Source organism: Elephas maximus, chromosome 11 (genome assembly GCF_024166365.1).
Source record: "Elephas maximus indicus isolate mEleMax1 chromosome 11, mEleMax1 primary haplotype, whole genome shotgun sequence".
NCBI classification, from domain to species: domain Eukaryota; kingdom Metazoa; phylum Chordata; class Mammalia; order Proboscidea; family Elephantidae; genus Elephas; species Elephas maximus.
Genome location: NC_064829.1, coordinates 65107790 through 65129983, shown reverse-complemented (window position 1 = coordinate 65129983; position 22194 = coordinate 65107790). Strand labels below are relative to the sequence as shown.

General features: G+C 40.8%; 1 pseudogene; it reads left to right on the top strand.

Moving 5' to 3' along the window:
- Positions 1–9544: 9544 nt before the first annotated feature.
- Positions 9545–10443, top strand: LOC126085321 (40S ribosomal protein S2-like; annotated as a pseudogene).
- Positions 10444–22194: the final 11751 nt, after the last annotated feature.

The following is a 22194-nucleotide window of genomic DNA, read 5'->3' as shown; positions in this document are numbered from 1 at the left end:
CATTCACAGATACATAACTTTTTGGAGGACACAATTCAATCCATAACAGGGCAAGAATTGGGAATATAGTTAAGGGACCAAAGCAGTAGTTTAGGGAGGGATAATTTTCAGGAGGGCAGTCCACGCGAAGGCAGGAACACAAGTACCAGCCCGAGGAATGGGGCAGAGATGTTGTGATAGGAGGGAAGGGAGAGGGTGGGTTCTTATATCTGCTGGTGGGACTGTGAGTCAGATACAGTTGATTCACATTTATTTTCTCAGAGGAGCATGAGGAATGACCTTCAACTGAGAGTGGGAAAGGGGAGCAGGTTTAGGCAGTTTGAGGAGAAAGGAACAAGTATGAAATGATCTTTTGGGACAATTGGGGAGCAAATTTACCAAAAAGGTATAGTAAGATTGTCTGGAATAGTTGACATATGGCACTGGTCATTGTATATGGTTTATTTTGTGGTTCACACATTTGAATGGAGATATTAAGAGAGTCCTGAAAATGGGACTAAGTTGAAAAAGGCCTGAGAAATGTGGCATAAAAGGAAGGCCTGAAGGAACTGGGCTTAAAGAATGTTTGCTTAAAGGACGTGTTTAGAAGTAAAGTGTAGTGGTTAATGACATGGGCTGTGGAGTCTGGCAGACTTGAGTTTGATCCTTGGCTCTTTTATTATTAGCCATGTGACCTTGGACAGATGACCTACCCTCTCTGAGCCTCAGTTCTTTCATCTGTGTGTGTAGTAAATAAACCCACTACACTGGGTTTCTGTGATGTTTTGGTGAGGTAACAGATAATTCCTCTATTGCAATGCCTGGCACGCAGCAGGTATCCAACAATACCTGCTATTTATTGGGTGTGTATATGTGTTTGTGTGTATAGTGGATATTGGTTTTAAATAATCAAAGGGCTGTCATGTGGAATAGAGATCAGGCCTTTCTGTATAGCACTACAGAATAAGACTAGAACCCGAGGAAGTAAAAAGGGTGCAGCAAAAACAACTTTTAGTAGCTGGAATGGGTCTGCTTGTGAGGGGGTGGGCTTCCTGCCACCATAAGTGTTCACACTATGGTTGGAAAGCCACCTGGAAGGGGTTTGTGGGGACCATTTCTGCCTCAATTAGAAGGTTAGATTACGATGCTGTAAGTCATTTGGTATTTTTGTGCATGGGTACGTTCTGTATATTTGCATGTACAACTTCTCATTGCGAATAATTTATATCACAAGTTTGTTTGGGTGTATACAAACATTTTGGTTCTTGCAAAGCCTGAGAAATCAATGGTATTATATTTTTACACATGTAAAATTGGATAATCTCAAGGACCCTATTAACCAGTGAACCAGTTACCATTGAGTCGATTCTAACTCATGGCGACTTCATGTCTGTCAGAGTAGAACTGTGCTCCATCGGGCTTTCAATGGCTGATTTTTCAGAAGTAGATTGCCAGGTTTTTCTTCCAAAGTACCTCTAAGTGGACTCAAACCTCCAACCTTTTGGTTAGCAGCCAAATATGTTAACCGTTTCTACCACCCAGCGATTCCAAGGATCCTATTAGGCAGATATTATTATTCTGTTTTATAGACTAGGGGATGAAAGTGAAGAGAGGTGAAGTTATTTGCCCATGAGCTTATAGGAGATTAGTGTAAGAATCAAGACTCGGTCTTCTGGTTTGTCCAATAATTCCCACCCCAATCCCTTCAAATTGAGCCTCTTAAAGACAGTTTATAAACTATCTGCTAAGCATTGTTTAAAGTCAGCTCTCTTTATTAAATGTGAAAAAAATGGATGCTCTATTGGAAAGATTTTTCCTGGCTTTAATAATTCATTTTTTATTATGGCCAATTATTTAAACTATCTTATCTCATCAGTTCTATGCTGATGAAAGTCTTAGACTAAATTTGTAGGGAACTATTGTAATTTGCTAGTATTGTAGTATTTCTATAAAACAACACTAAGGTACACAGTTTTTTTACATCTAAATTCTGTGAAGAAGAGGGGAAATGGCTGGAGACATTCATGGAAGATATAGGCAAACTTTAAAAAGCATTTCATGTTATTAACTAAACAGAAAGGCTTCAGCTAATAGAGTCACATAAATCCGAATGGATTAGAGTTTTTGTTGAGAGAAAGACTAGTTCTTATAAGACTTCCTCCATAATTGAAGGCTTTTGCCAATTATGCTCAAATATTGTGTGAAAGGAAGAGATTTTCCATCACTATTTCTGGGTAGATGGGGAAAATATTTCGCTCTGGTGAGAATCAGAGTAGCATTCAGCTTTTTTTTTTTTAATTCAATGCAAGCTGGCTAATGGCTCTTTCTAAACTGAAGAGGCAATATGACAAAGCTCACTTTCTTAGAGAGGAAAAATAATACTATTCTTTAGAGGAAAAATGAATAAATTGTTAAGCAGATCAACTTCTGAGTTTTCTGGAAAATTATGTAATCTAAGGAAAAGAGCTGAGACTTCAGCAGCATTTGCTAGAAACTGGAATGTATCAAAGGTGGTTGAAAGGGGGAAATGAGAGGAAATGGAGGAGAAAGCCACGCAGGGGATGGAATTCAGTTGTGGAGGATTAGATGTGATGGTAAACAGATCTTTTACTCAGCAATCAGCCTGATACTAAATATCTTCAGAGTATAATGACTTACAGAAGAACTGTCTGGCTTTTTTTTTTTTTTTTTCCTACCAACAAGAATATAAGGTGAAAATAAGGAAACTTTCTTGCAGTTTGGAACAAGAATGGACTTTTACCTAGTGATGTAAAAACAAGGTTTCTCAGCAGTGCCAACAGTTTGGTCTACTAACCTAAATGTTGGTGGTTGAAACCCACACAGTAGTGCATAGAAGAAAGGGCTGGCGACCTGCTTCCATGAAGATCACAGCCAAGAAAACCCCACAGAGCTCCTGAGTATTCTGGGCATACTTATGACATCTCCTCAACCAGATTTTGAGCTACTCCTGGCCAGGGACCATTTCTTTCCCCACTCCCATAGAGCCTGGCACACAGGGGTAGTCAATTGAAACTGCAAAATGTTACTCACTTCCAAATGGGGATTCTCTTTGCGGTTTAGCTCCTCTAATCCACGTGTTTCTTAAAAAATGATAGTCTTCAAATGATAATCCACGTTTTCAGAGAATCTCATATTACTTTGTTAGTAGTATCGGATGAATCCTTAGAACACCCTGGAGCCCATAAAGCAGGCATGATAACCTCCCTGATTTTATGAATGACAACATTTTGTGTTGTGATTCTATGCCAAACCCAACCAACCCCGTTGCTGTCCAGTCAATTCCAACTCCTAGCGACCCTATAGGACACAGTAGAACTGCCCCATAGGGTTTCCAAGGAGCCACTGGTGGATTTGAACTCCTACCCGATTCTATGCCAAGATCATGTAATTTTTAAGGAAGTACAAAGTTAAAGCTACAGAAGAATTGATGTGATTTGTCCTGTTGTGGAAACCAGTGGAAGAGCTGGGCTTTGTGTTCAGATTGGTTTAGGGCTAAAACAGATTAGGACAAGTGGACAAGTGGCAGCCAAACGTGGATGACACACCCTGTAAGGCTGTTTAGGAGATAAAATGTAGTAACATATTTAAAACTTAAGGAGTAAATGAATAAAAAAAATAAGAACTATTAATTATCGTTAAATATACCACAGATTGCCAGAAGAACAAACAAATCTGTCTTCGAAGAAGTACAGCTAGAATGCTACTTAGAAGCAAGGATGGTGAGACATCGTCTTGGGTGCTTTGGACATGTTATCAGGAAGAACATCATGCTTGGTAAAGGAGAGGGTCATCGAAAGAGTAGAAGACCCTCAATGAGATGGATTGGCACAGTGGCTGCAATGATGGGCTCAAGCATAGCAAAGAGTGTGAGGATGGCACAGGAATGGGCAGTGTTTCATTCTATTATACGTAGGGTCACTATGAGATGGAATTGACTCGATGGTCCCTAATGACAGTAACAAAATCAGCGTGTTTGTCTTCATCAAGTTTCGTTGCTTTGTTCAACAGCACCTAACAACAACCACCAAGGTGCTAAGGAACAAAGGCTTTCCTTTTCTTCTCTCGAGACTTTGCACTTCTTCATATTACCCCAAAGGAGTCCTGGTGGGGCACTGATTAAGTGCTTGGCTGCTAACCAAAAGGTTGGTGGTTTGAGCTCGCCCAGAGGCTCTGCAGAGAAAGACCTGGTGATCTACTTCCATAAAGATTGCATCCTAGGAAACCCTCTGGGGGCAGTTCTACTCTGTCACGTGTGGGCTTGCTATGAGTAAACATAGGCTTGATGGCACCCAGCGACAAAAGCATATCACCCCAAAGCTTGTCTCTGTGATAAATTATTTATTTTTTCTTTCACCGTAGAGGGAAAGTTTCCTCTGCTGCCCATGCCCTGTCACTTCTCTTCCAATGTCCACTTTCTGTTTGTTCTCTTTGCATTGTCAAAACCAGGAGCCTTTAGGTTCACTGTTGCTGGAGAATACTGGGCAAGCGGCCATGTATCAACGTTTGTAGACAACCAGTGTGTCAGTGTCCTTTACCTGAGCGTGAGAGGATGGGTGGATTTTCACATCATCCTTCTCTACTTTGTTCAGTCACTCGGACAAATGATCCCCAAGTTTTAGGATAGTGGTCGCCTACATAGAGGGCTCTCTTGATTTATGGAAGCAAAAACATTGGTATTTTGGAATCAGAATGACTGGTTGGAATGCTGCTTCTGGTGCTAATTTCAGAAGTGAGCTGTGTGAACTTGGTCAGTTTCTTCAAATCTAATCTGTTAAATTGGGATAAGAACATCTACCTTGAAAGGACGACAAGAGACAAAGCATGTGAAATACCTCACACAAAGTTTGGCATAGGACAGGCATTTAATAAATGAAAATTATTATGTAACTGTCATAAAACCAAAACCAAACCCATTGCCGTTGAGTTGATTCCAACTCACAGCGACCCTATAAGACAGAGTAGGGTTTCCAAGGGGAGGCTGGTGGCATAGTGGTTAAGAACTCGGCGGCTAACCAAATGGTTGGCAGTTTGAATCCACCAGCCACTCCTTGGAAACCCTGTGGGGCAGTTCTGCTCTGTCCTATAGGGTCACTATGAGTCGGAATCGATTCAATGGCAATTGGTTTGGTTATTTTTAACTATTGCAGTAGTATAATAATTTGCCCAAACCAACTTTGAAATATCCCAACTGCCCCTGATGAAGACTAGGTCTCCAGCATAGCTGGAATATTCTAGAAGACCCATTTAGATGAGTCTGGCATTACTGAGTAGAGGTAAACCCACTGTTGTTGTGTGTTGTGTAACAGTGTCTCTGGAGCAGAGGTAGAGACGCTACCAGGTGGAGCCAACTTTTAATTTGGAATATCCAGGACTAGGTGTTACTTGGATCCACACATTCCTCTGGGTTAAAACTGTCATTTCCGTATGGAGGAATTAGCATGTGGGGTACTTAGAGGGATATGACCAGACTCATCCCTATATAAAAAAATTGGTGCAGACCACACATTTTGGTGGATTCAGGACTTGGCAGATTCTCAGGGAGGCAGCCGGTGGGCGGTTGGGAGGGGATGCTGCCAGGTGGGGCTAAAAATGACCTGAAGCTTCACTGCTACTGCATAAGGAGCCACTGTAGCCTCATTCTCTCAGGCCACTGAGGCACAGCCAGGTTAATCTTCTCTCTTTTCACATTTGCCCCTCAGGCGGCCCATATGGATTCTTTCTACCTTTAAGGCTGCCCTTGGTGTTCCCCTCTAACACCAAGGAAGAGATAGGCTGGACGGGGAGTGGAGGAAAAGTCCAATTTCCCTAGACCCTGCACTCCTGTCTGAGCACCATAGGAGGCCTGGCTCTATGGTGAAGCCTGCATTATTTCCTGGCCTGTGATCATTTATTCAGTCATTCCTTAGTGGCTATTGTGTGCTGAGTTCTATGTGCTTGGGAATATGGTGGTGTACAAAACGGATAAAGCCTCTGACATCATGGAGTTTGCATTCTGTCTGAGAGGCAGAAAACAAACAAATGTATAAGAGAACACCAGGTTGTGATTAGGTCGCTGAAGAAAACAAAAGCAGGGTAAAGGGGTTCTACTATAAAAGAGTTCCTGGGTGGTGCAAAGGAGCCTGGGTGGTGTAGGCAGTTTGTGATCGACTGCTAACCTAAAGGTTGGTGGTTCAAACCCACTCAGCTGCTCCACAGGAGAAAAACCTGGTGATCTGCTTCCATAAAGATTGCAGCCAAGAAATTTTATGGAGCAGTCCTACTGTGTAAACACATGGGGTCACCATGAGTCAGAATCAACTCGATAGAACAGGTTTGATTTGGCTTGGTTTGGTTTTGAGTGGTACAAATGGTTAGCACTCTTGGCCACTAACCAAAAGGTTGGAGGTTCAAGTCCACCCAAAGACACCTTGTAAAAAAGACCTGGTGATCTACTTCCGAACAATCAGCCATTGCAAACCTTACGAAGCGCAGTTCTCCACTGACACACATGGGTCACCATGCATTGGAATCCACTCAAAGACAACTGGTTACTATAAATATAGCCGTCCCTGGGTATCTGCGGAGGATTGGTTCCGGGTTGGATTCCAAAATTTGCAGGTGCTCAAGTCCCTTATATAAAATGGTGTAGTGTTTGCATATAACCTATGTACATCCTCCTGTATACTTTAAATCATCTCTAGATTACTTGCAATACCTGATATAATGTAAATGCTACGTAAATGTTATTATACTGTATTGTTTATGAAATAGGGACAAGATAAAAAAAAGTGTGTACATGTTCAGTATAGATGCAACCATGTAGGAACTTTTTTCCCCCCCAAATATTTTTGATCTGCAATTGGTTGACTCCATGGATGTGGAACACATGGGTATGGAGGGCCGACTGTAGACAGGATATCCTCTTTGAGGAGATGACAATGAAACAGACATTTGAGTGAAGTGTAGAAATAGCAAAGTGACTACCTGGAATAAGAATGTCCCAGGAAGACCCTCGTGCAGAGGCCTGGAGGAGCGAGCAGACTTGGTGCTCTTGAACAACTCAGGGAGCGATTGAGGCTGGGGTGTGGTGAGCCAGGAGAGAGGGAAGGGGATGTGGCTGCAGTCATGAGGGGCTACTTAGGTGACCCTACTGGGCCACCTAAGACCTAGTAAGGTTTATTGATTCTAAGTGGGTTGTGAAGCCATTTAGATGGGGTTGCGACATTTCATCTTAAAGAGATCAGCTGGTGGTGAGTGAGAGTGTAAACAGAGGGACCAGGTGGAAAGTGATGGCAATAGGCCAGCAAGAAATAGCAATGAGAGCTTGGGCTGCAGTGGTAGAGGAGAGAGGGGAGAAGCAGTAAATTCCTGATCAACGTTGACGGTGACGCTGAGGAGATTGCCTAATGGATTTGATGTGGGATGTGTGAGGAAGAGAGGGACCAAGCATGGCTTCGAGGCTTTTGTTTTAAGCAACTGACAGAATGGACGTGTCATTTATTAACTAGATAGATAGATATTCATATACATACATATGCCATGGAATTAGACACCATTGAAATAGATATTTTAACTTCCTGAAGTGTGTCTTCCCCCGAGACTCATAGAATTGGTCATTTTGGCTGAATGGTCCCCAGGAAACTGAAATAATGGAATCTTCTGGTGGCATGAGTTGACCCTGTGCCTGGAGACTGAACCTAAACGCCAGATTGAGGAATAAATTCTAATCCCTTGATTGTAAAGCCTTTTTCCTGAGCTCAGCACCTCACCATCTGCCTTTTTAATCTCTGCAAGGAAAAACCCCGGTCTGATTCCAAGCTCTCGCTCTCCATAATGGTAAATCTCTCTGTGTTTGATGAACCTAAGTGAAAAATGCAGCCTCATATCCATGTATTTATTAAATCTCTGGTTGCATAAAGGCCTCACTCCAAAGTAATGTTCAAAATAAATTGCTTCCATGATTGTATTGTTAGAATGCACATGTATGATTTCTTCTCTCTGCATTCTAAGATGACAGTGTATCTTGTGGCACGTTAATGATGCAAATTCACACGACCAGGGCAATCAACCACAGACAGATCAGAAAATTGTAGCGATTGGACTAAGGACTCCTTCCAGGTTCTTCTTAGTGCAGGAGGGCTCAGAGGCCTCCTGGAGGACATTTGTATCACTTTTTCTTCCCCCTGCAGAGATTCCTCCAAGTTAAAAAAAAATGACTCTGCTCAGGGCACAACAGTATTCCCTGTGCGTGGGGGTTCACCTGAGTGCTTCTTCCAGGTGGTTTGGTACCTTCCAGATCTGCCATTGCAGCAAATAAAACTTTCACAGTGACACAAAATCACTGACACTCTTCACTCTTCCAGCAATATATGTGGGAGACTGGCTTCTAGGAACAATGGCTCATCATGTCAATTCAGCGTGGTGATTGCTACACCCACTACTCTGATCTACTGAATAGACTTGGACGCCAGCAGTGCTCTTGTCAGGTGCTTGCTGTCTCAGATCGTGAGCATTGGAGGATTCAGAAAAACTCAGGCATGGCCAATATTTATCTGGTGCTTATCAGGCTCTAGGCACCCAGTTAAGAGCTTTGTTTACATATCTCATTCAATTTTCATGTTAATTCTCTAAGGGGGGGACATTTATTGGCTCATTTTAGAGATGAGGAAACTGAGGTTTAGCAAGCGTCTTAGTCTGTGTTCTTTAGAGGAACAAAACCAGTGAACTGTATAGAAATGTATATATAGAGAGAAATTTACTTCAAGGAGAAGGCTCACACAATTCCCAAATCTGTGGATCAAGCGACAGGCTGAAGGCTTCTGGCAGGCTGGAATCTTCTGCTGGTTCACGTGGTCACAAAAGCTGGCAAACCCAAAATCTGCCGGTCAAGTGGCAGGCTGAATGAAGGCTTTTCAGGGCCCCAGAGCCAGAGGTCAAGTGAAGAGCAGAATGCAGAATTGAAAAAAAGCGAGCTTTTCAGAACATCCTTTTATATATTGGGGGTAGGCCCCCCTTTCAACTGATTGGCTGCTTACATCAGATCACAAAATGGAGGATGATTACATAGTGTCGCCAAACCACTGAATATCAGCCTAGGTAAGCTGACTCACAGTGTTAACCATCACAGCAAGGCTGAGAATCATGCAGATGCTTACTGTTGTTAGTTGTCATAAGGCCATCTCTGACACACGGTGGCCCCATGTGTAACAGAATGAAACATTGCCTAATCCTGCACCATCTTCACAATTGTTAATACGTTTGAATCCATTATTGAGTGCCTTCCAATCTAGGGAAACCATCTTCCAGCACTGTATCAGATAATATTCTGTTGTGATGCATAGGGTATTTACTGGCTAGTTCCCAGAAGTAGATTGCCAGGACCTTCTTCCTAGTCTGTCTTGGTTTAGATGCTCTGCTGAAACCTGTTTACCATGGGTGACCTTGTTGGTATTTGAAATATGCAAGCACACACAAGCCACCACATATGACAAGCTGACAGATGAGTGGTGGATGTTTACGTAGTTAAGAAGTAGTAAAGTTGGCTTTTTCTCCGAGAAAACACCAAATGGCGGATGACGCCGGTGCAGCGGAAGGGCCCGGAGGCCCCGGGGGCCTGGAGGCCCCAGGGGCCCGGGGACGAGAACCCGTGGCGGTTTCCGCGGAGGCTTTGGCAGTGGCCTGCGGGGCCGGGGTCGCGGCTGGGGCCGGGGCCGAGCCCGGGGTCGCGGAGATCGCGGAGGCAAAGCCGAAGACAAAGAATGGCTTCCGGTTACCAAGCTGGGCCGCCTGGTCAAGGATATGAAGATCAAGTCCCTGGAGGAGATCTATCTCTTCTCCCTGCCCATCAAGGAGTCTGAGATCATTGACTTCTTCTTGGGGATGGCCCTAAAGGATGATGTTTTGAAAATCATGCCTGTGCAGAAGCAGACGCGTGCTGGCCAGCGGACCAGATTCAAGGCATTTGTTGCCATTGGGGACTACAACGGCCATGTTGGCCTAGGTGTGAAGTGTTCCAAGGAAGTGGCCACCGCCATCCGTGGGGCCATCATTCTGGCCAAGCTCTCCATTGTCCCTGTGCGGCGAGGCTGCTGGGGAAACAAGATCGGCAAGCCCCATACTGTTCCCTGAAAGGTGACTGGGCGCTGTGGTTCTGTGCTGGTGCGCCTCATCCCTGCACCCAGGGGCACTGGCATAGTCTCAGCCCCTGTGCCCAAGAAACTGTTGATGATGGCTGGTATCGACGACTGCTACACCTCGGCCAGGGGCTGCACTGCCACCCTGGGCAACTTTGCTAAGGCCACCTTTGATGCTATCTCCAAGACCTACAGCTGTCTCACCCCTGACCTCTGGAACAAGACTGTGTTCATCAAGTCTCCCTACCAGGAATTTACTGATGACCTGGTAAAGACTCACGCCAGAGTCTCCATGCAGAGGACCCAAGCTCCAGCTGTGACCACCTCATAGTGGTTTTTATACAAGAAAAATAAAGTGAATTAAGCCTGAAAAAAAAAAAAAAAAAAAAGAAGAAGTAGTAAAGTTGGTCTTTGAACTCAGGCAGGCTGACACCGAATCTTGCCACACCTATTGAGACAGCACAGGGGTGGTTAGCAGTCCTGCTGTCTGGAACCGAAGGCCAGCTCAGCTCTGCTGCTCTCTCCTCATGCAATCTCAGGCAGGTTTCTACACCTCCCTGAGCTGTGGCCTCCTCCTTGTGAATTGAAGCTAATAGGGCTCTGTTGCACAGGGCTGTTGAGGGAATTACATGAAATAATGTCACATAACATGCTCAGCACAGTGCCTGGCACTTCATGTGTCCCATAAATGTTTGCTATTCTTACTGTAACTGTATCCTGCAATTACATGGGTATCTGTCTTTAACTCTCTAGTTTAAGGGCTATCCCTGCTGTTTCTTCCCATTGAGAATGGAAGGTCATTAGGTCAATCGTGTGAAGGGAATCTATTGGAGAAATCCTAACTCGTGAAACAGAGTGAGGTGTTGACTCCATGTGCTCACTGGCCTTGAAGGTCGAAAGTAAAGAGAAGTCATGCTCTTGTTTCTGGAGGGCTTCAGCATAGCTTGTTTCCAGGACTGGTATAGCTCCAGTCATCTGACCTCCCAACAGAGGGAATAGTGGGGAGTGGAGCTCAGAGTCCTAGTCTGGGAGCCCTGAGACCTGGATTTTCACACAGTGAGCAGAATTTTCTTATAGCGGGTACTCAGAGTTCTTATTCATAAAATGGGAGAACAAAGCTAGGTATTTTCTGAGGTTCTTTCTGTTCCTGATGGATATAAATTGAGTTCTGCATCTTTCCCAAATGCCTGTTTCTTCTTTACATTTATCATGGGTTACATGCTTGGATTATGGGAAAGGAGTGGTGGGGTGGGAATGCATAAGAAAATGAGGGCAGTAATGATAATGCAGATGGGAGGGTCTTGGCTAAGGCAGATGAGCAGAAAAAAAGAGAGAATGAAAAGCCAAAGAAAAAGGCCAAATATAAGAGATGTAAAGCAAAGACGAAAAGGCTTGGAAAAATTGACTACTTTTTATTTTATCAAAAATAGTGTAATACGATGCTTGTACTTGAACTTGACTGGGGATGCCTCGTATTTGCCTCATGAAAACTAAGATGCTACGGTGCTGGAGTTGTTTTAATCAAAAGAAATGCATATGACACAAACAGAGGTGAGAGAATTCTTCAACTGACTCAGTGTTCTTTGGAAATTCAATCCAATAATTTTAGTATGTTATTTTAAGAAGATGAATTTAAAGTAGAGTCAGGAACAAAGTTCTTAAGATCTATGTTTAATAAAACATAATAACTAATCCAGGAACAGACTAAATTTTAGATAAAAGTTATTATGTAACAGAGGTAGTATTTCAAATCGATGAGAAAATAATGTTTTCAGTAACTGACATTGGAACAATAGGCTAATTATTTGAAAAAAAAATTTACATTTCTAGCTCACATCTTTTACCCAAATTAAATTATGGCTGAATTAAAGAATTTCATTGTAAAAAAAAAAAAATGAAAGCATAAAATAACTGGACTAAAATTTAAGGGAATATTTTGTAATATTTGGATGGGAAAGACCTTTCTACTACACCTGATACCAAGGTCAGAAATCATAAAAAAGAAAGATTAATAGGTTTGACCTTATAAAGTCAAAACAAAACTACAATACCAGAAACGAAATCTTTATATGACAAAAAATATCATTTAAAAGACAAAAAAAGGACATGATGGGAAATATATTTAAAACATACATGTCAAATGGATCTTTACCTTTAAATTATATTGAAGCCTGGCAAGTCAATAAGAAAGGCAAATGCTCCAAAAAGAAAGTGAGAAAAAAGGATACAATGGGAAATTTACACATTTTAGATTAAAAGTTCAAAATTAATCAAGAAATAAAATGTTAATATGTTATTTTGAAAAATGACTAGATCGTTCAAGATGAAAAAAAGATCAATTCTACTCTTGGTGAAGATGTCAGGAATAAAGGATCTCCTACTCTGTTGAGGGGGTAAGCTGCGCAGTCACTCTGAATGATAATTAGGCAGGTACTCTTTCGTACATTCATTTACATTATGATTTTTTCTATGAAAAAAATCAATACAGTGTGTAAAACATTGATAATCATTTTAATTGTAAGGAAAACAACCCAAATGAGTATCAGTAAAGATTTATTTAAATCAGTTACGTTATACCTGTGGAATGGAATACCATGTAGCCATTGCAATGATCAGGTAGATCTCTCTTTAAATTATGTGGGAAGGTGTCCACAATATACACGCTGATGTAAAAAGACAGATTTCACAGCAGTTTGTATAGATGGGAAGAATCAATTTTTATAGTAAAACATGTAAATTTATATATAAAAAGTATCAGATGACATATGCTAAAATATTAAAAATGATATATTTATGTGATAGATTATATTTCAACATTTTATAATTTTCTTAAATTATTCATGGGGCATGGACTACTTCTATAATAAAAATTAAATGTATTTCATTTGAAATATAAATATATGAAGAAAATAATAGGTATTATCAAACATGGTTTAGTATTTTTTGTACATTATAGAATAAAATAGAAGATGAATGATTTGTTGGTAGTATGGTGTTGGAACTTAAAAAGGAATAGGAACTAATATTTTTTGAATACTGACTGTGTACTAGGCATTACTCTGATGCTTTTTATACATACTGAATTTAATCTTCACACCAACACCCTGCACTCACTCATTCATTTGTTCATTCACTCACTCACAATTCCAAGACCGTCTATTAAACATCACCTATGAGCCGTGCTCTGCACTATGAGATGCCTTATTATTCCTATTTAGGGAGAGTTAGGATTTAAACCCAGGTCTGCCCTGATACAAAATCTCTATCAGCACTGTCCAAAAGAAATTGAACACAATTAAAAAATTTTCTACTACTGTAGTAGTCACATTAAAAGAAAGTAAAAAGATAGAGGTCAAATTAATTGTAATAATGTATTTTATTTAACCTAATAAACCCGTTGGCATTGAGTGGCTTCTGACTCATAGCAGCCCTATAGGACAGAGTAAAACTGCCGCACAGGGCTCTCAGGGAGCTGCTCGTGGATTTGAACTGCCAGCCTTTTGGTCAGCAGCTGAACTCTTAACCACTGTACCACCAGGGCTCCATTTAACCCTAGTATATCTCATGTATTATTATTTCAACATTTACTCAATATAAAAAGTTATTAAACATTCTTCTGTTTGTACTAAGACTTTAATATCTGATGTGTACTTTATATTTCCAGTACACTTCAGTTTGAAATAGCCACCTTTCAAGTGTTCAATAGCCACTCACCAGTAGCTCATGACTGCCATATTGCATCCCAGAACCCAGTGCCGTTGAGTCGATTCTGACTCATAGCGACCCTGTAGGGTCTATATTGTTTGCCCTACATTTTTTTCCCTCCCAGAATAAAAGTCAAGAAAACATTGTTCCAATTATTAAATAAATTACAAATTAGTTGAGAATATGAAAACATAAATATATAGAAGGGTTTGAATATCACTTTAGTTCATTTCAACAAGAGTGAAGTGATAGCAAATCAAATCTTTAATCATGGTGAGGATGGAGTAATTCATACTAAGCTCTTTAAGATGAGGAACTTGGAACTGAGCCTGAAAGGATAAAATAGAAGATTTACAGAGAGAAATGAAATTTAACAAGCAATGTATAAGAGTTGGCAAATAAATTAACATGACTGGGACAGAGAGCTAATATAAGAAAATAATAAGAGAAGAGACTAGGCAAGTAAAGGGAAGACAGTATGTTGAGGGTTTTGCATATTGGGCTGAGAAGCCTGGATTTAGATATGGTAGGTCAAGGAAGGAAACCCTGGTGGTGTAGTGGTTAAAAGCTACGGATGCTAACCAACGGGTTGGCAGTTGGAATCCACCAGGCGCTCCTTGGAAACCCCGTGGGGCAGTTCTACTCTGTCCTATAGGGTCACTATGAGTCAGAATCAACTCGATGGCAGTGGGGTTTTTTTTTTTTTTTTTTTGGTTAAGGAAGAAATAGGAAATTCTTTAGGGGAGTGAAGATATTGTGGGGGAAGCAGAGAAGAGAGGTGAAGAGATTCTTGAGAAGAAAGTGAAAGACAGTAATAAAATATATCATCTTCTACTCCTATCTTCTGTAGATATGGGAGCTATTAGAGATGCGCTGTTCCATGCTGAAACAAATACAACATTGCAAAGGACATCACCAACCATCGTGGCTTCTCCAGCAATGTTAGGCAACAGCAAGAGACTGAAGAGTTCAATATACTAGAATTTAGGACTTTCATCTATTCCGAAATAGGGATGTACTAAGATTAGAACTTCTTTTTTTTCTTGTTAGAATTAGGCTCTATGAGGGCAGAGACTATGTCTTTTTTGCTTGTAGCCCTATGCCCAATTCCTTGTATAGCACTTGGCACTTGATAGGTACTCATAAAAATGATTTAAATGAATGAAGGAAAGTAGATACTCAGTAAAAAGTTCATGATTGACTGATGCCATTTCCTGTTAGACTAGGAGGGCTTGTCTAGGTTAAGGTTTTCCCAAGCAGACCCTGAGACAAGAATTTGAGTGAGAGTAGTTTATTTGAAAAATGATACCAGGAAGTCCTATAGAGGAGTGGGGGAGTGGGACAGGGAATGGAAGGAAGTCAATTCAGGATGAGTTGATGAGTAGATTTAGATGGTAGGCAACTGAGGCTCTTTCCCGTCAGTGAACTCTGGGAGACAGTGTAGCAAAACATGCATCAAAGCTCATTCTCCAAGGAGTTGAGGGAGCTGGGTATCTGTCCTCAAAACCCTCATTCATCATTGGGTGAGAGCTGTTCACAGGGTCTGGAATTTCCGACCAGCCCCAAGTGCAGTCTGAGAGAAAACAGAGTTACAGGTGCTACAGCAGAAGAGTGTACCAGGTCTCAGAATGGTGAGTTGCTAAAGGGTGAGTAGGGCACCAGCAATGTTGGCTACAGGGTTTAAATTAGACCAGAGAGAATGAAGACTCAAACTCAGGACTGCTTGCAATTTGATTTACTTCTGAACTAGCAAACAATCAGTACAACGACACATGCAAGACTGAATTCAAGTGAGTGGATGCAGGAATGCAGGACCCTTCCTCCCTTCATCTCCCTAGTTTGTTGTAGGCATTCACTCAGAGGGGAGCGGTCTCTGTAGGCCCCATATAGTGAGTAGCTGGCAATGTGGGAGGAGCCCAGGGCTTCAGGCTATAAACATTTTATGTCATCACATGGAGGGATAAATTATGCCAGTCCCCAAGTCTTCACTCCACACTTATATTCTTAGACATTTATTTTCTTGCTTTCTAATTTTTACTGAGTCGTTGAACCTGTAACATGTCTTGTTCTGGACTATTGTAAGATCAATTTTATAGATTAATTTACAGTCTATCTTAATCCTAAAATTGGTTAACAACGAATAGGAAAAACACAAGTAAGATGGCCTATAAAAGTATTAAAAATAAATAATCGAGAATATCAGAGAAAAGGGAAAATAAGAAAAGGAAAGAAATAAAAGAGGGGAGTTAGTATATAAAATCCATAGTCTGTTTATATTATACCTTGTATATTTGTGAGTTTTGAGTATGTTTTTTTGCTTCGAATGTCCTAGAATTCAAAGCAAAGAAGGGGCGTGAGCAATTAGAAGCAGAAAAATGGCCACTTAAAAGTGGTATAGTGTTTCTAAGGCTAAAAGCAAAACAAAACCCACGAAAGCACAAAACTAAAAGCAATTGATCAGAAGTACAGCATGTGACCTGAAAAAGAACACTCTGTGATATGTAAGATAACACCATCTTCAATAAATACAATCAATACAGAGGGAGCTTTGCTCCCTTGTTCCGTTGTTTTCTGTGACAATTCTATCTGTACTGTCAAAGTAAACTTCAGCATAATGCCAAAGCTAACTTTAATAAATACTGTTTTAGGATGCAAATCAATGCAACCCACGTATGCAATTTTCTGATGGGTTGGTTTGAACTAACGGCAGAATTTAGACTATCTTTTTTTTTAGAGAAATTGATAGAGCATATGCTCTTCAGGCAATCTACAATGAATATAATTTCTCACAACCAAGCTTTTGATACAAATTGGACAATGAAGAATTCAAGGTAATATTTCCTGAAAAAATCTTGGGTGCAGTGAGTTTTTTTTTTTTTTTTAAATCTTGCCAGCTAAGGGCAGATACATGTGCTTTGGTAATCCCCCAAGCCAAAGGACAGGGCAGATGTTCTCATAAGAAAATGAAGAAGTGTTACTAGGATATATGTTTAATAGATAACTCCCATCTCTCTATAAGGAAACCCCGGTGGCGTAGTGGTTAAGTGCTATGGCTACTAAGCAAGAGGTTGGCAGTTCGAATCTGCCAGGTGCTCCTTGGAAATTCTATGGTGCAGTTCTACCCTGTGCTATAGTGTTGCTATGAGTCGGAATCGACTCGACGGCAGTGGGTTTGGTTTTGGTTTTTATGATCTCTCTATAGAGAGATTTCTACCCTATTTGACTGCTAATATTTAAATAATTTCTATATTTATAGTCTATAGCTATAGCTGTATTTCACTCTTCTAACTGCAGCGTTTTTTTGGCTTTTTTTTTTGTTGTTGTTATTGTTTTTTTGATATGCTATTTAGAAGAAAAGTGCCTTGTAACCAGAAATGTTTATGGCATAAGCATTTCAATATCTTTTTAAAACCTGTGCAATGAATTGGCTTCACAGCCTGGCATTTTCAGACAATGTGTAAGCAAGTAGCCTCATTATTGATAAATATTTTAAAATACATGGTATTTACCCAGAGAGTCCCAATGGCTCAATGTGCCTCCTGCAGAAATGGCATGTAATAAAAAACTTTAGAATGAAATTTCAGAGGAAAAAAGGATACTGCACTTAAACAAAAATTCAATAAAAGAAATGTTAGACAATCCCCACAGCACTCCCACCCAGTTATGGATTAATTGCTTGGCACGTTTCCTTTTTTAATTCCAAGCTGCCTTTTTGTTAGCTGAGTAAACAAAGCATCTAGAATAAGTCAACTTCAGCCAATGCTGACAGCCCATTAACATCATGGCTGATAATAATGATAATCCCCATAGGCTCTGACAAGGTCCACACATGAGCAATATTTGACCAGCAGGGACCGATTTGAAAAAGAAGGGGGAAAAAAAAAAAAGGCCTTTTCTCCCTTCCAATAAAAAACTGCAGTAAACGGGCAGAAATCGAAGGGCTTGTCTTCTGGCTAAGTCTAGACCTTGCCGCAGTTGATCCAGAGCCCTTTGTGAAGGGTGTTTTTGGGCACAGCTTGCAATCAGTCCTGTGAGGCCCAGGCAAGAGCAGAGAAGCTCCTAATTCCTCAGTCCAGCAGTCTTTACTGGGCTGCCAGACCAGTGGGTTTTAGGGCTAGAAAGCAATTGATTGCTACCTCACAAAATTGGTAGTACACTTGTTCACACCTCAAGGAAAACGTTTTCATTAGAGATCATTTTATTTACATAATGTTAATCCTTCCTCCTCCTCTCCTCCCTGCATTCTCTCTTAGTTCCTAAAGAGCAGAGGCCCTGCCTTGCATGTTATTTGCAGAAGTTGTATAGTGAATATTAAATCAAACTCAGTTACAAACAAGGGCTCAGGTTAGTTTAAACAAACAAACAAAAATCAGCAACCACACAGCACTAGCCTCACCCCTCAAACTACCTCCACCCTGGTCCCCCCTTCTCCCCCTAAAAATAGAACTGTCAAAATGGATCAGCACTTAAATACCGGTTCTCACGTTTTGGCAGGGCTCTGCTGTGTATATTACTGTTCTCTATACACTCCGGCTTTTCACAAAGACGCCATGATGGAGGGATTCACGTAGGAGAATTCTCCTAAAGCACTGGGTAAACATCTCTCTAGAGGAATAAGGGAAGAAGAACCAACTGACGACCAACTCAGAATCTCTTCAGCCTTCAAACTCTTGACACTCTACTCATGTATTTTAAAATGAAAACTTTGCCTGGATCTATACTACAAAGAAACCAGGTTTATGCCTACATTTCATGACTGAGATGGCTGCCCACGTCTGTGAATGCTGATGACGCCTTAAACCAGTGGTAAATGTGGAGGCTGCTTTTCCTTCATTCTCCCTGGGTATCACATTTTTACTGAAATACTGAATTACATCCACATCTCATGTTTTACCCTCGGCAAAAAAAAGAGTGCTTCAAAATAAATGATTGGATTCTTCAAGCTGGAGGCACAGTAGAGATAAGTCAGCCTCATTCTTTAACACATAAGGAAACTGAGGCCCAAAGAGATTTTGTATCTGATTCAAGGTCATGCAGCTCCTTAAGCAGAACTTAAACAACTGCATTCTTATTATAGAGCCCATTTAAGGCAGTTAAGGATGGAAAAAAACCCCATCTTTTGGGAAACACAGCTTACTGCCTATGGATACCAGGATTGTATGGAGTCTCTGAGTGATGCAAACAGTAATAAGCTCAGCTGCTAACCCAAAGGATGGTGGTTCAAGTCCACCCAGAGGGAATTTGGAAGAAAGGCCTGGTGATCTGATCCCAAAAATCAGCTGTTGAAAGCCCTATGGAGCACAGTGCTACTCTGACACACATGAGGTCACCATGAATCAGAGCTGACTAGACGACAGTTGTTTTTTGTTTTTTTCAACTATCTTGAGCTAAAGTTTAGGTTTAGGATAAACCTCTGGTTACTGCTGAAAAAATCATGTTGAAGATTTTATAATAACATAGTTCTACTTTCTGGACTAAGAGACGCTTTGGTGCACCTCTTTCCTTAGCAAATATTTGTTCAGCAACTGTTGTGGATAAGGTGCTGTGCCAGGTGCTAACAGAATATGTAACAACGCAAGCTACATAGCCTTGTTCCCAAGATAACAAGACAGCAGCTTGGATATAATGAAGTGAACCAGTTATATGACACAAATCAGAATGTGATTGCTGCCCCTATGATGATATAAAGTACTATAAGGTGTTTGAAGGAGGAAGAAGTAGTTTTTAATTGGGGAAAAGTAAGGAAAAATTTCTTAGAAGATGTGGCCTTTGACTGGGCATTGAATGAAGACCAGGATTTGACAGATGGTGTTGGGGAAAATACTTCCAGGAGGAGGAAACGGGAGGCGCAAAGGCATAAGTGTCGGGCACATTTGGGGAATAGAAAACGGTGATCGGATTAACACAGCAGAGGATGTGAGGAACTGTGGAGGGGGTGAGTCTGGAAAGCTAGGTGGGGTACTAGAAAGTGGAGGCTTTCCACTACAAAAAATAAGATACAGGCACAGGCCCTTTCCTTCTAAAGAATCCCAAGGAGTGCAATAATCCATCAAGTTCAATGTGTCTGTCCTCTTGTCCATCTCTAGGGTGAATCAATCATTTCGCTACTGTAGAACTAGGAGTGTTACTTAACAGCAGGTTGCAGGTTAAACAAAGCAGTTCAGGTAACTGGTGGATATTAGATGTCAGGATCCCCAGAACAGATCTAGCATGACACAAGAATCAATTTTTCAACCTCCTAATCAGAGGCTGGGGACAGGAGAGGAGAGTGTCATGGATTGAATTGTGTCACCCCAAAATATCTGTCAACTTGGCTAGGTCATGATTCCTTTGTATGATTGTATGATTGTATGATTGTCTTCTTCTGATGTGATTTCCCTATGTGTTAGAAATCCTACCACTATGATGTAATAAGATGGATTAAAGTCAGTTATATTGACGAGGTCTACAAGATTAGGTAGTGTCTTAAGCCAATCTCTTTTGAGATATAAAAGCGAGAAGCAAGCAGAGAGACACTGGGACCTCATACCACCAAGAAAGTAGTGCCAGGAGCAGAGTGCATCCTTTGGACCTGAGGTTCCTGCGCCGACATACTCCCAGACCAAGGGAAGACTGCTGCCAACAGAGAGAGAAAGCTTTCCCCTGGAGCCTACTGGACTGTGAGAGAATAAACTTCTCCTTGTTAAAGCCATCCACTTGTGGTATTTCTGTTATAGCAGCACTAGATGACTAAGACAGAGAGGTTTACCTTAAGATCTGGGATTGTTTCTTTCTTCACCATCAGTTCATTCATCATTCAGTGAACACAATTTAGTAAGCACTTTAAATGCACTAGGCAGTGTTCTAGGAACTGGGAGACAATGAATAAAAAAATAAAATAACATAGGTATGGCTCTTGGTACTGTGGAGCTTAAAATCTAGAGGGGAAAACAGTTTAAAAAGCCATAAATGTACAAACCTTCAAATGTACAAATGCCACATGTAAGGGGAATACAAAGCCACGTGGCGGATTTCGTGGCACACATGGTCCAAGTGATTCTGGGACAGCTTCAGGCTGAGACCCACAGGATAAGGAGGAACTAGCAATGCAGAGAAGAGTGGACAGAATTACTAAGGCAGAGGAAATAGCAAGTATGAAGACTGAGAGAAGAGAACATGGGGCATTCAGAGAAATAAAAGAATCTGTTTGGTTGGAGTATCAAATACCAGGGAAGATGGGAGGAGGGGGTGAGATGAGGCTGAAGAAAGGTGGAAGCCAGGTCATGAAGCTCCTTATAAACCATGTTAAGAAATTTGGACTGAGTCACCTTCTTTCTACCCTTTTAATTTTCCTTTTTTTCATGTCTTTCAACAATAATTCTAGGGTTTTAAGTTCAGAGCTAGAAATACACATCTAAGTAGTTTCAAGGAAAAGCTGTGGTAAGTACTGCTTGCAATTATTTAGAATTACACTAATACAGTAATACACAATACACGTGGCTTATGAGCAATTGAAACATGGTGAGTCCAAATTCAGATGTACAGGAAGTGAAAAATATATTCTGGATTTCAAAATTTAGAATAGCAAAAAGGGAAACTATCTCATTAAAAGTTTTTCTATCGATTACATATTGAAATGATGATATTTTACATATTTTGGGTGAGAAAAAACACATTATTAAAATAAATTTTACCCTTTTTTTTTTTTTTTTCATTTCAATGTCTCTATTAGAAAACTTAAGAAGTCCAGGTGGTTAAGTGCTTGGCTACTAACTAAAAGGCTGGTGACTGGTTAGAATCCACTGGCCGCTCTGCAGGAGAAAGAGGTGGCAGTCTGCTTCTGTAAAGATTTACAGCCTAGGAAACCCTACAGGGCAGTTCTACTCTGTTCTATAGAGTGGTTATGAGCCGGAATCGACTCCATGGCAATGGGTTAGGTTTTTGTTATTAGAAAACTTAAAATGAAATATGTGGTCTGCATTTTATTTCTGTTGGGCAGTGCTGGTTTCAAATATGGCCGATACATTTTTATAGGGCAAGGCAAATACATGTGATTAAACTCTACCAAAACATGTTTCTGAGACAAACCAAATTTGCTATTACAAGAGGCGCATCACTGGATTTAAATGAACGTCAATAATTTAGACAAGTGAGACTGGTGGTCAACTTTGCCTGATTGATGTAAAAGGAGTTTACTAAGCAAATGAACATTGACAACTGGTGTGACCAGCGGTTCTTGGTTTATTTAAGAGTAATAGTGTAACTATCATGTAGGAACATCCTTAAACTGGAACAACCAATGAGAAAATAATGCATCATACAGAAATACATTTGCTGTCAGAGTACATTGACTTGAGAGTAATTTTTTATCTCTAAGAATAATGAAATGAGCAATTAA